This window comes from Acinonyx jubatus, chromosome C1 (genome assembly GCF_027475565.1).
Source record: "Acinonyx jubatus isolate Ajub_Pintada_27869175 chromosome C1, VMU_Ajub_asm_v1.0, whole genome shotgun sequence".
Lineage (NCBI taxonomy): Eukaryota > Metazoa > Chordata > Mammalia > Carnivora > Felidae > Acinonyx > Acinonyx jubatus.
Window position 1 is genome coordinate 93740583 of NC_069381.1, and position 17068 is coordinate 93757650.

The 17068-nt window shown below is 44.4% G+C and overlaps 1 protein-coding gene and 1 long non-coding RNA gene across 5 annotated transcripts in view; one reads left to right on the plus strand and one right to left on the minus strand.

Annotated features, from left to right (window-relative positions):
- Positions 1-215: 215 nt before the first annotated feature.
- LOC106969629 (uncharacterized) lies at positions 216-15002 on the minus strand. 2 transcript variants are annotated; one of them, XR_001429381.3, is made up of 6 exons: positions 14462-15002; positions 4533-4610; positions 4234-4389; positions 2799-2864; positions 1865-2018; positions 216-1266 (listed from the first exon to the last, which is right to left on the minus strand). It is a non-coding gene; the product is annotated as an uncharacterized LOC106969629 (long non-coding RNA). The 2 variants fall into 2 exon arrangements; XR_001429380.3 differs by having other exon boundaries at positions 4533-4615.
- Positions 14635-17068, plus strand: part of RAP1A (RAP1A, member of RAS oncogene family) — a 77745-nt gene continuing 75311 nt past the window's right edge. The window contains exon 1 of one of the 3 annotated variants that reach the window (XM_053214609.1): positions 14635-14757. The gene's annotated coding sequence lies outside the window, so the exon portion shown is untranslated. The remainder of the gene's footprint in view (positions 14758-17068) is intronic. The other 2 variants (XM_053214608.1, XM_053214607.1) reach the window with 2 other exon arrangements.

The following is a 17068-nucleotide window of genomic DNA, read 5'->3' on the forward strand; positions in this document are numbered from 1 at the left end:
AAACATGGAAGGAGGAGGAGAAGAGGAATAGGAGCCTGAGCCTCACCAATGCTGAGAATTAATTAACTGATTCGTTCATTGATGTGTTTTAAAGATGTTTCCCTCTAAAATTCAGTGGGTGGGGGGGAGGGGGAAGGCAGGTCCAAAGTGGTCACCAAGATGGCCAGAAACCCAAATACTGTTACAGGCAAAGGTCTCAGTACAAGAGCAAAGAAAATCAGGCACTAGGATTGGACTGTGTGTTTCTGAGGTCATGTCAGCAGTCTCCTGGGCCACAGCTTTTGCTTGCTCAGAATGCAATTTGTTCAGGCAGTGCAGCTGGGGGCAGCAGGGCTAAAACATTGGCTGGCGAGAGAAAATCAAAATAATCCCCATTAAGTTCCCATTATCTTAAAAATTAGAAACCCTAATGAGAGGCTTCCAGAGCAAGCACAGCAGCAGGGGGGCACCTCTGATGAACTCTGTCCTCTGTGAGGATGTCACTGTCACCGTGGGCAGGCTGAGTGTCTGAGTGCCTGGGAGCAGTTTCCCTGGAAGCAGCCAAGACGGATTGGGCACCCCCAGGACTCAGATGTCATGAAAAGACAAGAGAAGCAGCCCAGAAGCGAGGCCAGCACTCTGAAGGAGAGACCCGTGGCCTGAGGCGTGATTGTCTTTAACCCTGAATTTGGTCAACTTGTTCCTCAGACACTGAACATACATTTAACTTGGAAGGTCCCAGATTCTAAGTGTGGTGCCCTCTAAAGGCAGGTGAAATGCCCCGTGGAGGTTCTTAACCTGTGATCTCATCAGGTTTCAGGTAGAGGAGCCTCTGATAAGAAGGTAGCTGGGATGCCTACCTACTCCCCTGGCAGTGAGCAACTGGGGACACACTCTACTTATAGGCTTGGCCAATGGTCTCCAGTGTTTTCTGTCTAAAGGCTACATCTCCTCACCAGCTCTGCAACACATCTTGACGCCACGCGGTCCAGTAGTACCACATCATCTGGTGGCACTGGGCCAGGAGCGTGCCCAGATCGCTTAGCACCATACAGGGAGTCTACAGGGCCCGCGGGCTCCCTCCCCCGCACTCCTACTGGAGCACAGGAGATTATCAGGCGGCGAGTCATGGTGTTGTTATTATTACCCTGATGTGTAATAAATCTACATGGTGCAATAAATTAAGGCAAGGCTCTGTTCTCACTTTACATACTGCCAATAGTTTTATTGTAACAGCTTGAAGATGTGAGTTTTCCTTTTTAGGCAGAGCAGAGGAAGCTGTGAAATCTGAAGAGAGAACAAAAGGAGATGAATGTAGTTTGCAAAGACAGGTATTGTACCCCAGCCGGCTCATCAGGACATCCAACACCTAACATTTTTGTGCTGAATGGTATCGGGGAACTTGGAAGCCTTACAATGCCCCGAAGAATTCATTTGAATTCATTTTCATATCAATGTATCTGCATTCTGCAGCGCTGACTTCTCTAACAAGACTTACAGCACTTTCTTTCAGCGGTGAACCTGAGCTGATTATAAGATCACAAATTGGTTCTGGAACTCATTAAAATCAGCAAATGAACATTAGCGAGATAGCTGCATGGGCTGAAATTGTGATAATCTGTTCATTTTGGCAATGACAGTTCAGGGGATGAAGAGAGGGGCGGTGAGACCCTACAACTCCCCTCCCCCACTACCCCTCTCCCGCAGGAAGATTATGATTCATTTCAGACCCCTGTCCAGAGATGCACATGCTCTGGCTTTTCTTCCTTTACACCGAGCACCTCTGTTCTACAGGAGGCAAGGGAAGGCCTCGAGAAATGCTTCCCCTCTACCCTTTGCCAAGTTCAAAGCTCAGGCAAGGCCGCCAGCCACGTCCCCAGCATACCTGACACTTAACGAATTTTGTAGGCATCCTGTTCTTTGCTAGCAAATTGTCAGCTATGAGATTTCTTAACACACTGGTTCCACAGCCTTCCTTTTATCTTCTTCCTCTCAGGTCTCACTGTCTGTGCTTTATGTGTCATTGTATCCCCTGAAAGCTTAATAACATAGTTGATACTTAATATATAAATGTTTATGAACTGACTTTCAAAGTAGTCATCTAGCTCATTCTACAACTTCCAGCATCGTTGCCCTACTTTGCCATCATGTATTGCCCTGCAAAGCCATGGACTTCTTACCACCTTCCAGTCCACAAACAACTACCTCCCTTGGTAATCCCCTTGACAAAACCCTAAGTTCACCCCCTCTCTCCTCCTTAGAAAAGCCCATACTCCTTCAGTCAGCAGCAAACGCGAAGACAGGAAATTTCACTCTCTGAGTTTGGATGTTGTCATGAATTCTATTTTTCTCTCCTAGGTTTTTCCCCTAAGACCTTCTACCTCTGGTTAATCTGCAAAAGCCTAATCAGTACACACTCTGGAAAAGCTGAGGTCATAATTTCTGAATCTGGTTTGCATTTGGGATTTGCTTCTGAAACTCAAAATTAATATTGTAAATTTACTGGAAGTGTGTTTTCTGCTTTCTGGCCTCAAACTAATATTTTTCACACACAAACATCAGTATCTGGCTCAACCTAGTTATTAAATGAAAAGAAATTTCCAACTCCTTCCCTGACCTTTCCCTGTCTCACCACTGCCTGCCTCCAACACACACACACACACACACACAGAGTTACTGTCAATGGGAAAGATGCAGTCCTTGCTTGAATTCCCCTTAGGTTGTATCATTGTTTAGAAATTATTGGTTCTCATCCAGAAGCAGACATGGACAAAGCAAGGAGTTACTGTTTTAGCTCAGCCATATAAAGTAGCACAAACCCCAGGCTTTAGTCTTTCTGTGTTCAGTGTTCTGAACTTTCTGTGTTCTGGTGTTCAGTCTTCCTTCTAATGAATAAGCAGATTCATGTTAAGAATACTTACGGAGCACTTCTGTTATTCCTAGTACTGTATTGTCCATTACGTTATCTCATTTAACTTGATTCTTGCCTTTTAAGGTGTATTGATGTTTTCATTTTATAAATGAGGAAGCAAATGTTCAAAAGTACCAGGCGACTCGTGTTGAGTGGTAGAGCCAGATTTTTGGATACTAGGTCTACTATTGTAGTAATATTTCTGCTTGTCTGATTCTCAACTTTGTGCTAACAGAATCCTGTTATATGCAAGAACCGTAACTCCATACGAAGTGGTTGCTCTTAAGCAACCTACAGAGCACAGAAATCCCCTTACAGCAAATACCTTTCTGACAAAACCCCATACTAGAGCTGCATTGGCTCCCGAGTTTCACCTAGTAAATACTCAAGTAGTACTTTACGAAAGTTTCAACACATTTCTCAGAGGATATTTGGCCTTTAGGACATCTTTAAGATTGGGCTGATGTGTTAGGCCACCAGGGAAAAACAGGAAGCCTGATGATAAGATGCTGGTTGTGCGCTCCTTTATGCGATAGATAGCGGTCCTAAAAGTTATACTAATTTCGTTGGCTGTAAACAAAATTGAAAGTAACGTGAAAATAGGAGAAAAAACCATCTCCACCTAGTTTTTTTGTAAAAGGTACTTGGAATCATAATGTCAACTGAAGAAAACATTTGGAGGTAGTAAATAACCACTTATGCTTCCTACAAAAGTAGCTAGTATTTTTATCAGCATTCACTATGTGTCAGTTACCATTATGAATTTTTATGTATTATTTAATCTTCACAACAGTTCAATGAGGTAAATGCTGTTCTCGTTTTATACACAGAGAAACCGAGGCTCAGAGAGAGGTTAAGTAACATGACCAAGGTCACATAGCGGATGAGCAGCAGGACCAGATTTTGAACTTACACAGTATGGTTCCACAGCCTACATGTTTAATCACACTTTGAGTTGCAAGATAAAATACGGAATGTCCTGAATTTCAGATAAACAAACCCCAAATATTGCATGGAACATAGTTATACTAAAAACATGTTTGTTTATATGAAATTCAAATTTAACCGGACATCTTGTCTTTTCACTCGCTAAATCTAGCAAACCTAACCACACTATCCTGCTTTCTATAAATTCTGTATATATTCAGGTTGCCTCATTCAGTGGTTTACTTGTGCTTGAGTTTTATTACAGGATAAATAATGTTAACTCATATCCACAAAGCTAGGGCAAGCCCTCCTGGATTCCTTTTCCCTCCACTTACTGAAGGCTGGGGACCGTCTTTTCCTTGATAGCGCAGTTAAGTGCAAGCTTTTCTCTTCTGATAAGAAAAAACTTGGCTTACCGTTGGCGCATTCTGGCCTCCTGCCTACATTGGGCTTTCCCTTCAGTGGCCAGCAGTGTCCTCCCTGGTGCTCATCTGTATCCAATTTCCTTGCTGCAGAAATCTTTGATTCTTCCTAGGAGTTACAGTGCCGCATGGCTGAGTAGCTGCTTCCTTCTAGATGACGGTGTTCCCAGAAGGAAATGGAAAAGAATGAGCTGGCTACAACTTAGCAGGAAGGGACCCTGCAGATAAAGTCTGTGGAATAAAACATATAAGTAGGCAATACACACATCACCGAGCAAACAGCTCTTGCTTACCTGTGTGTGCACTCTCCACTAGGATGTACTTCATGCATTTCAGGACATGCACCTGCCTTCTTTTACCGCCCGAGCAACCTGTGCTGCAGAAATAGAAATTGCATCGAATGGCCACGTAGAAGACAAGTGTCCCATGGCACCTGGGTGGCTCAGTTGGTTAAGCATCTGACTCTTGGTTTCAGCTCAGGTCATGATCTCGTGGTTTCGTAAGTTTGAGCCCCGCGTCAGGCTCTGCACTGACAGTGCAAAGCCTGCTTGGGATTCTCTGTCTCCCTTTCTCTCTCTGCCCCTCCTCCACGCTTGCTGTCTCTGTCTCTCTCAAAATAAATAAACTTAAAAAAATTTTTTAAAAAGACAAATGTCCCCCAATGTACTAAAAAGCAAATATAAAGGACCTTGGAATTAGCTGATGTTCATTATCTTTTAATAATGTGAATAATTGAAAAGCGACCATCTATTTACAAGCCTGGATAGTTACAGAATCACCTTCATAGTCAATATTTTTTAAATCTTTCAAGCAGCATGAATTTTTATGAGCCCAGGATGAAATGATAGATAATATTTCTTATAACATAAAGCAGCATTTTGTCACTATGTGACAGGCTCTGTGAAAACCACTGTACATGTCTGACCACATAATTTTTACCAAAACCCTGTGAAATTCTGTACTTTTATTATACCACAGATAAGAACACTGAGGCTGCCAGAGGTTTAGCAACTTGCCCAAGTTTGCACAGTTGATAAGTGGCAGAACCTGTGTTTAAACACAAGAAGTCTCACTCCAGAAACCATATATTTAATTCCTGAGCAATGATGCCTCCACAGCATAAGATCAGGAGATATAGCTTCTGTGGTGAAAAGCAGTTTTGTGTGTTTTCTTTTGTTATTTCAAATCTGTTGTTAACTCTTTTATTCCAAAGGCATAAAGTGTTCTCTTTCCAAAAAAGTAAAGGATATCCAGGAGGAGAAGAAGGTGGGTGACAAATAGCCAAACTGGTTAGGATTAAATAGATGATTAAATCCCTAGAAACATGCAATCTACTAAGACTAATTTATGAAGAAATAGGAAATCTGAACAGACCAATTACCAGTAAGCAGGTTGAATTGGTAATCAAAAACCTCCCAATGGACAAAAGTCCAGTACCAGATGGCTTCACTGGTGAATTCTACCAAACATTCAAAGCAGAATACCAATCCTTCTTAAACTCTTCCAAAAAAAAAATAGAAGAGGGGAATACTTGCAAACTCATTTTCCAAGGCTGGCATTACCCTGATACCAAGACCAGACAAGGATGCCACAGGAAAAAAAAATTACAGTCCAATATCCCTGATGGATACAGTAAAAATCCTTAACAAAATATTAGCAAACTGAATTCAACAATATATTAAAAGGAGCATACACCATAGTCAAGTGGGATTTATTCCAGGGATGCAAGGACGGTTCAACATCTGCAAATCAGTTAATGTCATACACCACATGAACAAAATGAAGAATAAAAATCATATGATCATCTCAACAGATGTAGAAAAAGCCTTTGACAGTATTCGACATCCATTTATGAGAAAATCAAAGAGGGTATAGAGAGAAGAGAGGGAACAGACCTTAACATAAAGCCTACATAGGACAACCCCAAAGCTAATATCATACTCAATAGTAAAAATCTGAAAGCTTTTCCTCGAAGATTAGGCATAAGAAAGAAAGAAAGAAAACGCATCCAAACTAAAAAGGAAGAAGTAAAATAGTCACTATTTGCAGATGACATGATATTATATAAAAAAAACCCTAAAGACTCTATTGAAAAAGTATTAAATGAACTAGATAATACCGCAGGATACAAAATTGATGCACATGCACCAAAATTTCCACACTAACAATAAACTCTAAGAAAGAGAAATTAAGAAAACAATCCCATTTACAATTCCCCCCCCCATTAGGGAAAAACAGAGTGACAATAATTTTCTAAAATCTGACACCAAAAATAAGAGCAACAAAAGCAAAAATAAACAAGTGGGACTACATCAAACTAAAACAACTCTGCACAGAAAAGGAAACCATCAACAAAATAAGAAGGCAACCTACTTACTGGGAGAAAAGATTTGCAAGTCCTATGTCTGAAAGAGGTTATTATCAAAAGTGTATAAAGAACTCAAATAATTCAATAGCCAAAAAAAAGAAAAAAAAACAAGCAAATAAACAAACCAAACAACCCCCCAAAAATGGACAAAAGATCCAAAGAAGGCATGCAGCTCGCCAACAGGTACATGAAAAAATGCTCCACATCACTCACCATCAGGGAAATACAGATCAGAACCACAATGAGATACCACCTCACACCTGTCAGAATAGCTAGCATAACAACAACAACAAACAACAGGTGTTGGGGAGGATATGGAGAAAAGGGAATCTTGTGCACTGTTGGTGAGAATGTAAATTGGTGCAACCACTATGGGAAACTGTATGAAGGTTCCTCAAAAAATGAAAAACGTAACTACATATGATCCAGTAATTTGAATTCTGGGTATTTATCCAAAGACAACGAAAACCTAACTCAAAAGGATACCTGCACCCCCACGTTCATTGCAGCACTATTTATCATAGCCAAATATGGAAACAACTTACATGTCCGTGGATGGATGAATGGATGAAGAAATAGATAGAGATATATACACACACATATACATGTAAAATAAGTCAGACAGAGAAACACAAATATCATAAAATGTCTCTTATATTTGGAATCTAAAAACCAAAACCAAACCAAAATAAACTCTAAGCTCATAGAAACAGAGAACAAATCGGTGATTGCCAGAGGGTGGGAGGGGAGGAAAAATGGGTGAAGAGGGTCAAAAGGTTAAAAAAAAAAGTTGGATGCTTTGTAACTAGTATCCAGCTCATACCACGTGACTCACCACACAAGGCAGTCGGGCAACACCTGAACTGGTTTCTGCCCTGCTCAACTGGACAAGCCTACTGATTGCTTCTTGTATGTCACAGCGATGTCAAGTTGCCACAAAGGATTCTAAATGCTCACTCTCGTTTTCTGTCATTAAGGCCAACTGGTGCTAAGATCTGAATGCTTGTATCCACCCCCCAATCTATATGTTGAAATCCTAACCCCCAAAGATGATGGTGTTAGGAGGTGGGGACTTGGAAGGTGCTTAGGTCATAAGAGTGGAATTTCATGAAGGGTACTAGTGCCCTTGTAAAAAAAGGTTCCAGAGAGATCCCTAGTCCCATCCACCAGGTGAGGACACAGCAAGAAGGCACCACTATAAACCAGAAAGCAGGCTCTAACCAGAACGTGACCTTGCTGACACTTTGATCTCGGACTTGCAGCCTCCAGAACTTGAGAAATAAATTTGTTGCTTATAAGCTATCCAGTCTGTGGTATTTTGTTGCAACAGCCCAAAATGGGCTAAGGCACCTGGCAATAAAAAAATTCATGGACCAGTACCAGTCTTTGAACCATACTTTGAATAGCACTAATATAGAAAAGATCAGCTTAGCATGTAATTAATTAAAATATTAAAATATGCTAATGAATTAGATGGTTGGCTTATATTCTCTCCCCAGCCCTCTCTCCACAACACACACACACACACACACACACACACACACACACACACACACACATTTATTGAGAACCCACAATATGCCTGGTACATTTTGGGCTCTGAGAATATAGTAATGAACAAAATGGATCAAGTCTGCGCCCTCAGGTAACTTATATTCTAATTCAACCAATGTTTTGACACCCAAAGATCTGGGTTCCAGTTTGAGATCTTGCCAATTAATAGCTCGGCTTCTGTGCAGTTCATTGAATCCCTTTGAGCAAGTTTTCCCCTCTGCAAAATGAGACTTAAACCTACTTTAATGACATTTGTTTGTAGGATTAAGTTAGGCACTGTGGAGTCATTTTGAAAACTGTAAAATGGTATACCAATGCCCGGTCACTTATACCTGTAGCAACAAGCATAAAGTAGCAAGCACTCAGTTAAAACTTGTTGAATAAACGTGTGTAAGGTCCTATATGTGTGAGGTATGTTTTTTTGTGTAAAATATGCCTGCTTTTCAAATCCTTTAAACCACCGCACCAACAAGAAAAGCGTATTAGGTATTGTAGGATTTAGCATATGTAATTCTGTTGGGTTACAGGTTCCCAGGAATCCCGGTCTAAAAATACATTTTCTAAACATATATTGGATGGAAGCCTCTTCTTACTGATTTGTATCACAATCTGAATGCTTCTTAAAGACATCTTCCATAAATTGACCCTAGGAGTTGCTAACTATGCTGGCCCTGCCAGTTCTAAGCATGCTGACGACGCTCCCTAGGATTACAAAATAGAACTGAGTTGTAAAAGCACCCTAAGTTTGGAAAGCACTTGGAAGAAATTCTCAGCAAACAGTAGCATGAAAACAAACACAGTCCACTTCTCTTCAAAAGTTTGAATCTCATGTTAGGAAATGTCATGGTTATGTGTTTGCTTTTGTTTTAATTTTAAGGTCAGTTCATTGAGTCCAATGATGAAAGCTATCAAAAGAATATTCTCCTGAAAATTACCTTTTCTTAGAAAAACAGAAAGGCAAATCAACACCCTGTCAGCACAGCGTAGACACAGATGTTGTGGCAGTCAAGTTCAGCAGACAGAAGAGTCCATTTGCCGGTCAAGGTAGGGGGTTGTAGGTAAGACTGTCCTCACCACTCAGCCCCAAGTCATCCAACTCCTGGGACAAAGACTCATCTACCTCCACGTTGTTTCCAGAATGCTCTAGAAACTGGCTACCAGATGTGTCATGATTATGATCTATTTCAAATACCTGTTTCTCAGGTTTTTTCCTGCTTGTTCTTCTTCTTTCATTCATTTCTTCTTAATTTCCCAGAGTTCTGCCCCAAACCTGGCGTTCTGACCTAATAAATTCTCAATTGTAACAGAAGTGCCATGGAATGATTGTGGGTTTTTTTGGTTTCTTCTGCTTCTTTTCCGTTTTGTTTCTCCGAGGGTATAACAACATTCTCTCTGGGGGTTAGTGATAGTACTCGCAGTCAGGGAGAGGCATAAATTCGCTTCACATTCCATGAAAGCGTGTAATTCAATGCAGTGGCTAGTTGAGGATTACCTCATACATATAAGGTGCAAGACTGACAAGGGGACACGAACGTGATTAAAACACAGTGATCGGCAAGGAGGGAAATGTAGTGACGGGAATAAAATGAAAACACAATACATATGACAAGGCAGCTTGCAGGTGCCACAGGTGAGGTGAACACAGAAACTGTGGGATTTCAGAGGAGAGGAAAAATCAGAAAATGTTCCAGGTAGCTGCTGCAATTTGAGACAGGCCTCCAAGGATTTCAACAGATGTGGGGGCTGGAAGAGGGAATGGGGGGCACTATTCCAGGCGGAGACAGTTTAAGCAAACAGGCTGGCTCCTCTGTAAAAAGTTGGTAGGTGGGGCGCCTGGGTGGCGCAGTCGGTTAAGGCGTCTGACTTCAGCCAGGTCACAATCTCGCGGTCCGTGAGTTCGAGCCCCGCGTCAGGCTCTGGGCTGATGGCTCGGAGCCTGGAGCCTGTTTCAGATTCTGTGTCTCCCTCTCTCTCTGCCCCTCCCCCGTTCATGCTCTGTCTCTCTCTGTCCCAAAAATAAATAAAAAATGTTGAAAAAAAAATTAAAAAAAAAAAAGTTGGTAGGAATTACAGCCAGTGGTTCCATTTTGCTTGAGGAACAGCTCTTTCTAAATAAGGGCGCCGTGCAAGGGAAGGCTGGAAAAGTGGGATGGACGCACATCACGGGGCAAATGCCAGTTTGAAATTGACAGAGAAATAGCAGTCATTTTAAAAATAGGGTGGGGTCACAATGTGGCCACCATTTAGAGAGGTGGCTCTGGCAAGAACACATGACAGATGGCAGGGGAAGTAACTAAGCAGGAGACCAAAGAGGAGACTGCGGGAAAAGTCTGGACTAGAGGTAATCAGGCATGGCAGCAGAGGTGGAGAGAAGCAGAAGAGACACTGTGGGGCGCCTGGGTGGCTCAGTCAGTTAAGCGCTCAACTTGGGCTCAGGTCATGATCCCACAGTTTGTGAGTTCGAGCCCTGTGTCAGGCTCTGTGCTGACAGCTCAGAGCCTGGAGCCTGCTTCAGATTCTGTGTCGTCCTTTCTCTCTGTGCCTCCCCCACCCCCACCGCTCATGCTCTGTCCCTCTCTCTCAAAAATAAATAAACGTTAAAAAACAATTTAAAAAAATAAAAAGAAGAGACATTGTGTAGGAAGGACCTCTACCCATCTGTCCAATACAGTATCCCCCAGGTATATGTGCCTCGTTAAGCCTAATTTAAATCCGTTAAAGTTAAATAAGATTTAAAATCCAATTCCTCAGTCATGTTAGCCTCATCTCAAGTGCTCGATAGCCACATTGGCTGCTGTACCAGACTATGTAGATAAAGAACATGGCATAATGTTCTATCGGACGGCACAGATTGCTACACTTTGGGGACTAACTGGACACAGGGATGGGGAAGATTAAAGGCAGCTGAGGCTTGGCAGTTGAGTAACTGAAAAAGATAGTGTCATAAGCAGAAAAGGGGATATCAGGAGGAAAGATGTCATTTGGTTTCTGTCAAACACCAGGCAGAATAAAATGTCTACACAAATGCGTGGGTGTCCTCGGTGAAAAAAAAAGTCAGGTAAAGCAAAGCACCCAGTCGGCTCCCCAAAGGCTTGTAAAGGGACCTGGCAGAATCCAGGTGGCTTATTCCCTGCTGTGCTCAGTTTCTCCCCAGCTTGTGCAGGTCCCTCAACCTGCTCCCAACCAATGGCTCAAGTGTGCTGCCACAGGGCAAGAGCCCGAGGGCCTTGCTGGTTCTTCGGTTCCAAGGCTCCTCCCTGAACCCATTTTTTCTCATAGATACCTTCACTTCCTCTTTCCCAACCCCCTCACTCACCCTTCCCCATGCTTGATCCTTGGAAAGTCCCCTTTCCCCACTTATTTCACTGCTTCCTCTTGAACTCTTCTTTCTCACAGGGACCACCAAACCCTTGACCCCACTGTTTTATTATTTGCCTCTCTTCCCTCCCAGCGTAGGTTCCAAGGGGCTATCATTACAACCACTCCCTGGTGTATACTCCCTCACCTTCTCATTGACTTTCATCAGCAAATCCAGCCCTGGTCAAATCCAACTCTCCTTCAATCCCTCAAGCAATGGAATGTGGCTGGAGAGAACCATACAACTTTGCCTAATGGTCTCATTTTGAATATAGGACCACCAGCTCAAGAGGGTCCTCCTCAGTGTTGTCTATACCACACTTCTCTAGTAACTCTTCAATGCTTCAAGAGAATTCTTGCTCACCTTCTTTTAGCTCCTTAAATAGCCAATAGCCCCTCCCCATTCACAGTTTTTATTGCATAGAGTAAAGGAAAGCATATAGCCCAGATCTATCTCATCAGATCCAGTGAGGTAGCTAGCACATACAGTACTCAATGTAAACTGGGAAAATATACACACTGTGTGTGTGTGTGTGTGTGTGTGTGTGTGTGTGTAGGAGGGTGGGTCAAATTGCTAAAAGGCACCACCCCCTCCAGCTGGAGTAATTAGAAGAGGTGCCCCTCCCCACCCCTGCTTCCTCCAGATTGGTATGGCCTCATAGCTGCTTGGTTGGCAGTACAGGGGCTGCGTGTTAGCTTCCACCTGTCCCCTTCTGCTCTGCAGTGGCCTAAGCATGCCATCACCAAATGGTCTACTTAACCTACCTGCATTTGCACCCACAGACTTTGCCTTCTCTCCAAAAATAGTGTGTGAACATACAGTCCTTATTCCTACCCGAGGCCATTCCCTTCACTAGGACATCATTGTTTCTCTTCTTGAGGACAATCTTTCTCCACTTGTCTCCTATCTTCTGTGCTATCATATTTATCTCTCTAAAGGATCGTTCCTCCCATCTTAAAATACTCTCCCTTGATCCCAAATACCCCTGGGGTACTGCCCTTTTCTCAGTTGCCCTTGACAGCAAAGCTCTTCAAGAGCTGTTTAGACTTGCTATACACACTCTCTCTTCCTCACTTCTCATTCTCTTGTTCACACACCCTAATCAGACTTTCTCCCCTGTGAACCATTGAAACTGCTTTCATCAAGGACATTAGTAACCCTCATCCGGCCAAATCCAGTGTTCAAACTCTGTCCTCAGCTTATTTATTTCAGCAGTATTTGATAAGAGTGATGACTCTCACCTTCCAGAAACAATTCTCTTATCTTCCATCACTCACCCTTTCCTGGTATTCCTCTGATCTGACTGGTAGCCCTTCCTCCTTTTCTACTTAATCTCCAAGTGTTGGATTCCTCTTAGTCCTCTCTTCCAGTACTCTCCCTCCCTAAGTGCTTTTATGTAGACTTAAGGCTTAAAAAGCATCTATGCTGATGAATCCCAAATATATATCTAATTGTTGTACTCAATATTCCATGTGGGTGCATAACAAGCACTTTATGTAACATGTACAAAACAGAACTCCTGATTTCCCCCATCCCCAAATTTCTCCTGTTGAGTCTTCCCCATCTTATTAAATGGCACCACCATTAACCCATCCTTCAGGCTTTGAACCTAGGAATCATCCATGATGTTTGTTCCTTCACACACTCTCTGCCAAATCCACTCCAAAATATATCTGAAAAGCCTTCTCACCGTTTCTCTGCTGCCATACAAGTTACCTACCACCACCAACATCCTTAGGGGTCTTCCTGCAGACATTTGTGCTTCCCTATTGTGGATTTTACACATATTAGCAAGAATAACTTTAAAAACATTTTTTTAAGGTTATTTATTTGAGAGAGAGCTCCAGTCCTTGTGAGTGGGGGAAGGGCAGAGAAAGAGAGAATCCTAAGTAGGCTCCACGCCGTCAGTGAAGAGCCCAACTTGGGGCTCGATCTTAACAACCGGGAGATCATGAGCTGAGCCAAGATCAACAGTGGGATGCTTAACCCGACTGAGACACCCAGGTGCCCGAAGAATACTTTTTTTTTAATTTTTTTTTTAACGTTTATTTATTTTTGAGACAGAGAGAGACAGAGCATGAACAGGGGAGGGGCAGAGAGAGAGGGAGACACAGAATCTGAAACAGGCTCCAGGCTCTGAGCTGTCGGCACAGAGCCCGACACAGGCTCGAACTCACCGACCGTGAGATCATGACCTGAGCCAAAGTCGGACGCTTAACCGACCGAGCCACCCAGGCTCCCCAAGAATACTTTTTAAAACATGAATCAGATGTGGTCATTCCTCTGCTCATCCTCCCATGGTTTTCAGTTGCTCTTATAACAACTCACAAGGCTCCATAAGATCTGGTCCTTCTATACCTCTCTCAACTTAACTATTGCTACTCTCTGGCCAGCTGGTTCCATTCAGCCACACTGGCCTTTTGCTGTTCCTGTAACCTACCAGGTGTATTCCCAACTCTGAGTTTATGTCTGATTGTCTTTCAGCCTGAAAAGGCTGTTTCCCTCACACCTCCACACTCATTTGCTAGGCTCATTCCTTCATATCCTATGTATATGATAGGTGCTCAAAGGTCTCCTCTGTGGGGCAGTATCTGGCCAGCAATAAAGTCATTCCATTCCTGGTTTTATTTGTCTTCACACTACATAATACGGATTGAAATTTTTGTTTAGTTTTTTGTCTGTCTCCACTCTCCCAACCCAGTAGAATCAAGCTTCACAAGGGCCTTTGCTTGCCTAGGGCATTATCCCTTGCGCCTAGACAGTGCCTGGCACTTACTAGGTGCTCAGTTAGTACTTGTTGAATGGTTGCATTCCCTTCCAAATTCTATTCCTCCTGAATCGTCGGACCCTCCTTCGTTTTGTTTCCCGCCTTTCGCAACCTCCTACTCAGCTCTTCACAATACCCCAACACCTCGCTCTTCCCCATGATCCTCAGCTCTCACCACTCTCCTCTGCGCGGCTCCTTTAAGCGGACTCCGGAAAGCCGTGGGGAAGGCGGGGCCAAAGTCTAGCTGACGGCGACTCGGAGGGGCGGGGTGGAACTGGGGGCGGGGCCAACGTGCTGCGTGCGTGCGCGTTCTGGAGGCGCCGCCGCCGCCGCCGCCGCCGCCGCCGCTCTCGAGGCCGCTGCCGCCGCTGCCGCCGCTGCCGCCGTCGCCGCGCAGAGCCGGAGCAGGAGCCACGGCCGAGAAGAGGGAGGAGGTGGAGGAGGAGGTGGAGGAGGCGCCGGACCGGGGGGGTGAGTGAGGGGCGGGGAGCCCAGCCGGCCCCAGAGGGAGCGGGGGGCGCGGGTCGGCCGAGCCTGGGCTGAGGTGGCTCATGTCGCCGGTCAGTCCCCTGGCTCCCCCTTCCTCCTCCGCGTTCCCTCGGTGTCCGGGGCGGCGGCCCGGGGGCCTGGCCGGCGGGAGGGGCCGGGGCTCCGGGAGGCCCTGCCGCCGCCGCCGGGGCCAGAGCCAACCACGCCCGCGGACCGAGCCGGTCGACTGTGGCGGGGCCTGCGGGAGACGGACGGGAGGGGCCCGGGCCGGGTGTGGGAGAGAAAGAGGACATTGTGTCCCCCACCCTCCAACTCCCCGAGGTGTCATGGCACAAGCCCGTTTCCCTCGCCATCTCCTCGGACACAGTGCCCTCGCCACTCACTGCCCGAGAGATGCAGAAGCTTGGACATCGCTACCTTTTCCCTCTTCGTGCATGTCCCCAGACTAGGGTCAGACCTTCCCTCCAACCCAGCTCTCCCCTTGGGGGGCACGCGAAGAGGGGGCTGGAGGGTTAGGTGAATTTTCTGCCCTCCCTCCTCTGCTAGAGAGGTGCGGAGAGTAGGCGGGAGCGTTGCCCTCCCTGTGTTCACTTCTGGCAGGGTCGGGGTCTCCCTTTCCTTCCTTCCCCCCTGCCCCCCACCACCCGTGCCGAGGGCTGACATCTCTACGCCCCACTCCACCTCCCTCTGCCCCTTTCCCGCCCTCTTTCCCCCACGTCTTCCGTAGCTTTGCCATGTGTTCGCCTTTTCGGCGTTGCCCTTCTTGGGTCTCTGCTTCATCCCTGAATTTTGTGAGGGAAGGGGTCACCGTGTGATTCTTGTCTTCCTTCAGACTGGGGCCCGGTAGGAGTGTCACTTGTCCCCCTCAGGAAGTTAAGGACAGTGTCTTGAGCCGAATTGTGTAATTTACTGCTAAAGGGAGAAGGTGAGGGGGAAAATTGTTGCGCCCGAGAACTGGGATCTCCTCGCGGGGCGAAGCACCGAGAGTTTGGGGGACCTTTTGACCTCTTGTTGGAAAAAAGAACTGTGACTGAGTTATGTATTCCTTTTTGGGAGGGAAGATGGTTTTGTCACTGCTTTGAAGGGAGGAGAATATAAGAAACAAGGGAATACCAGGGTAGGAGGTTAAGGGGCCAGGGCCTTACAGGTGGCCACAGTTTTCTGCTTCCTGGATGTGGGATGATGATTCTTTCTGTTTTCATCACAGTCAGGAGTAAGGTATCAGCTCTTGGTTTTAAGGTGGGGCTCCTACCTTCAGAAGCATGCTGTAGGGCAGTCTCAGAAGGGATGCTGCTGGAAACAGGATTTGGAAACTTTTCTTCTGGTTTCCTGTCAGTGTGTGGGGGCGGGCATGTGTACGTGTACTTTTTCTTTTCTTTTCGTGTAATTGATATCTGCAGTATTTTGACATAATAATCACTAAATCAGGCCCGGAGCCCCTTTCTTTCTGTCTTTATTAGGATTTCTTATAACACTTTCTGTTTTGACATTATATTTGCATCGGTTGAAGCTGTTTTTTAGCCTGGTGTTTCACTGAATCCTGTCTCTTTGGTATTTTGAATTCTGCACTGCAAAATACGATTAGGTGCGAGGTATTGAGGATCACACGGTGCCTGGCACAAGGGAGGCACTCAGTAGTTTGTGGATGAATTGAATGATTACAAAGATGTGTCTAGGTGTTATCCATATTCTGTCCTTTTGAGAGATGGCTTATATTAGAATATTGCATTTTACTTCCGATATAAAATAGTATAGTTCTTAACCTTTTCTAGGCCACTGACACCTTTGAGATTATGATGAAATATATAGACTCTTTACACAGGAAAAAAAAAAAAAGTACTAGACCAGTTTCAGGGACACTCTGAAGCCAAACATAGATACCTGTCTCAAAAGTAAACTGGAATCCTGAGTATTATTCAGTTCCATATTAAAACTGTTTGAAACTGTTCACTTTCTGTGTGGCCTCAAGAATGACAGTGTTGACACTTACAGACTAAACTTTGGGTCTTTAGGAACAAGATTTTGGAGTAATTGTTCTTATAATTTTAGGAGGAAAAGTTGTCACTAATAACTAGTACTAGTCAGTTTTAAATCAATACACTAGTGGCTTCCAAAGAAATAAGATTGTTATAGAGACTTTTGGCAGCCTAAAATCATAATCACAACTGACGTAATTTTTATTGTATAAACTGCTTAATAATATGATCAGCATGTGAACATTTTCACAAATCAAACTATTCATTTTTCCTGTTCTCCTCCAATCATGTTTATATGCATGGTTTTTCATGTAGTT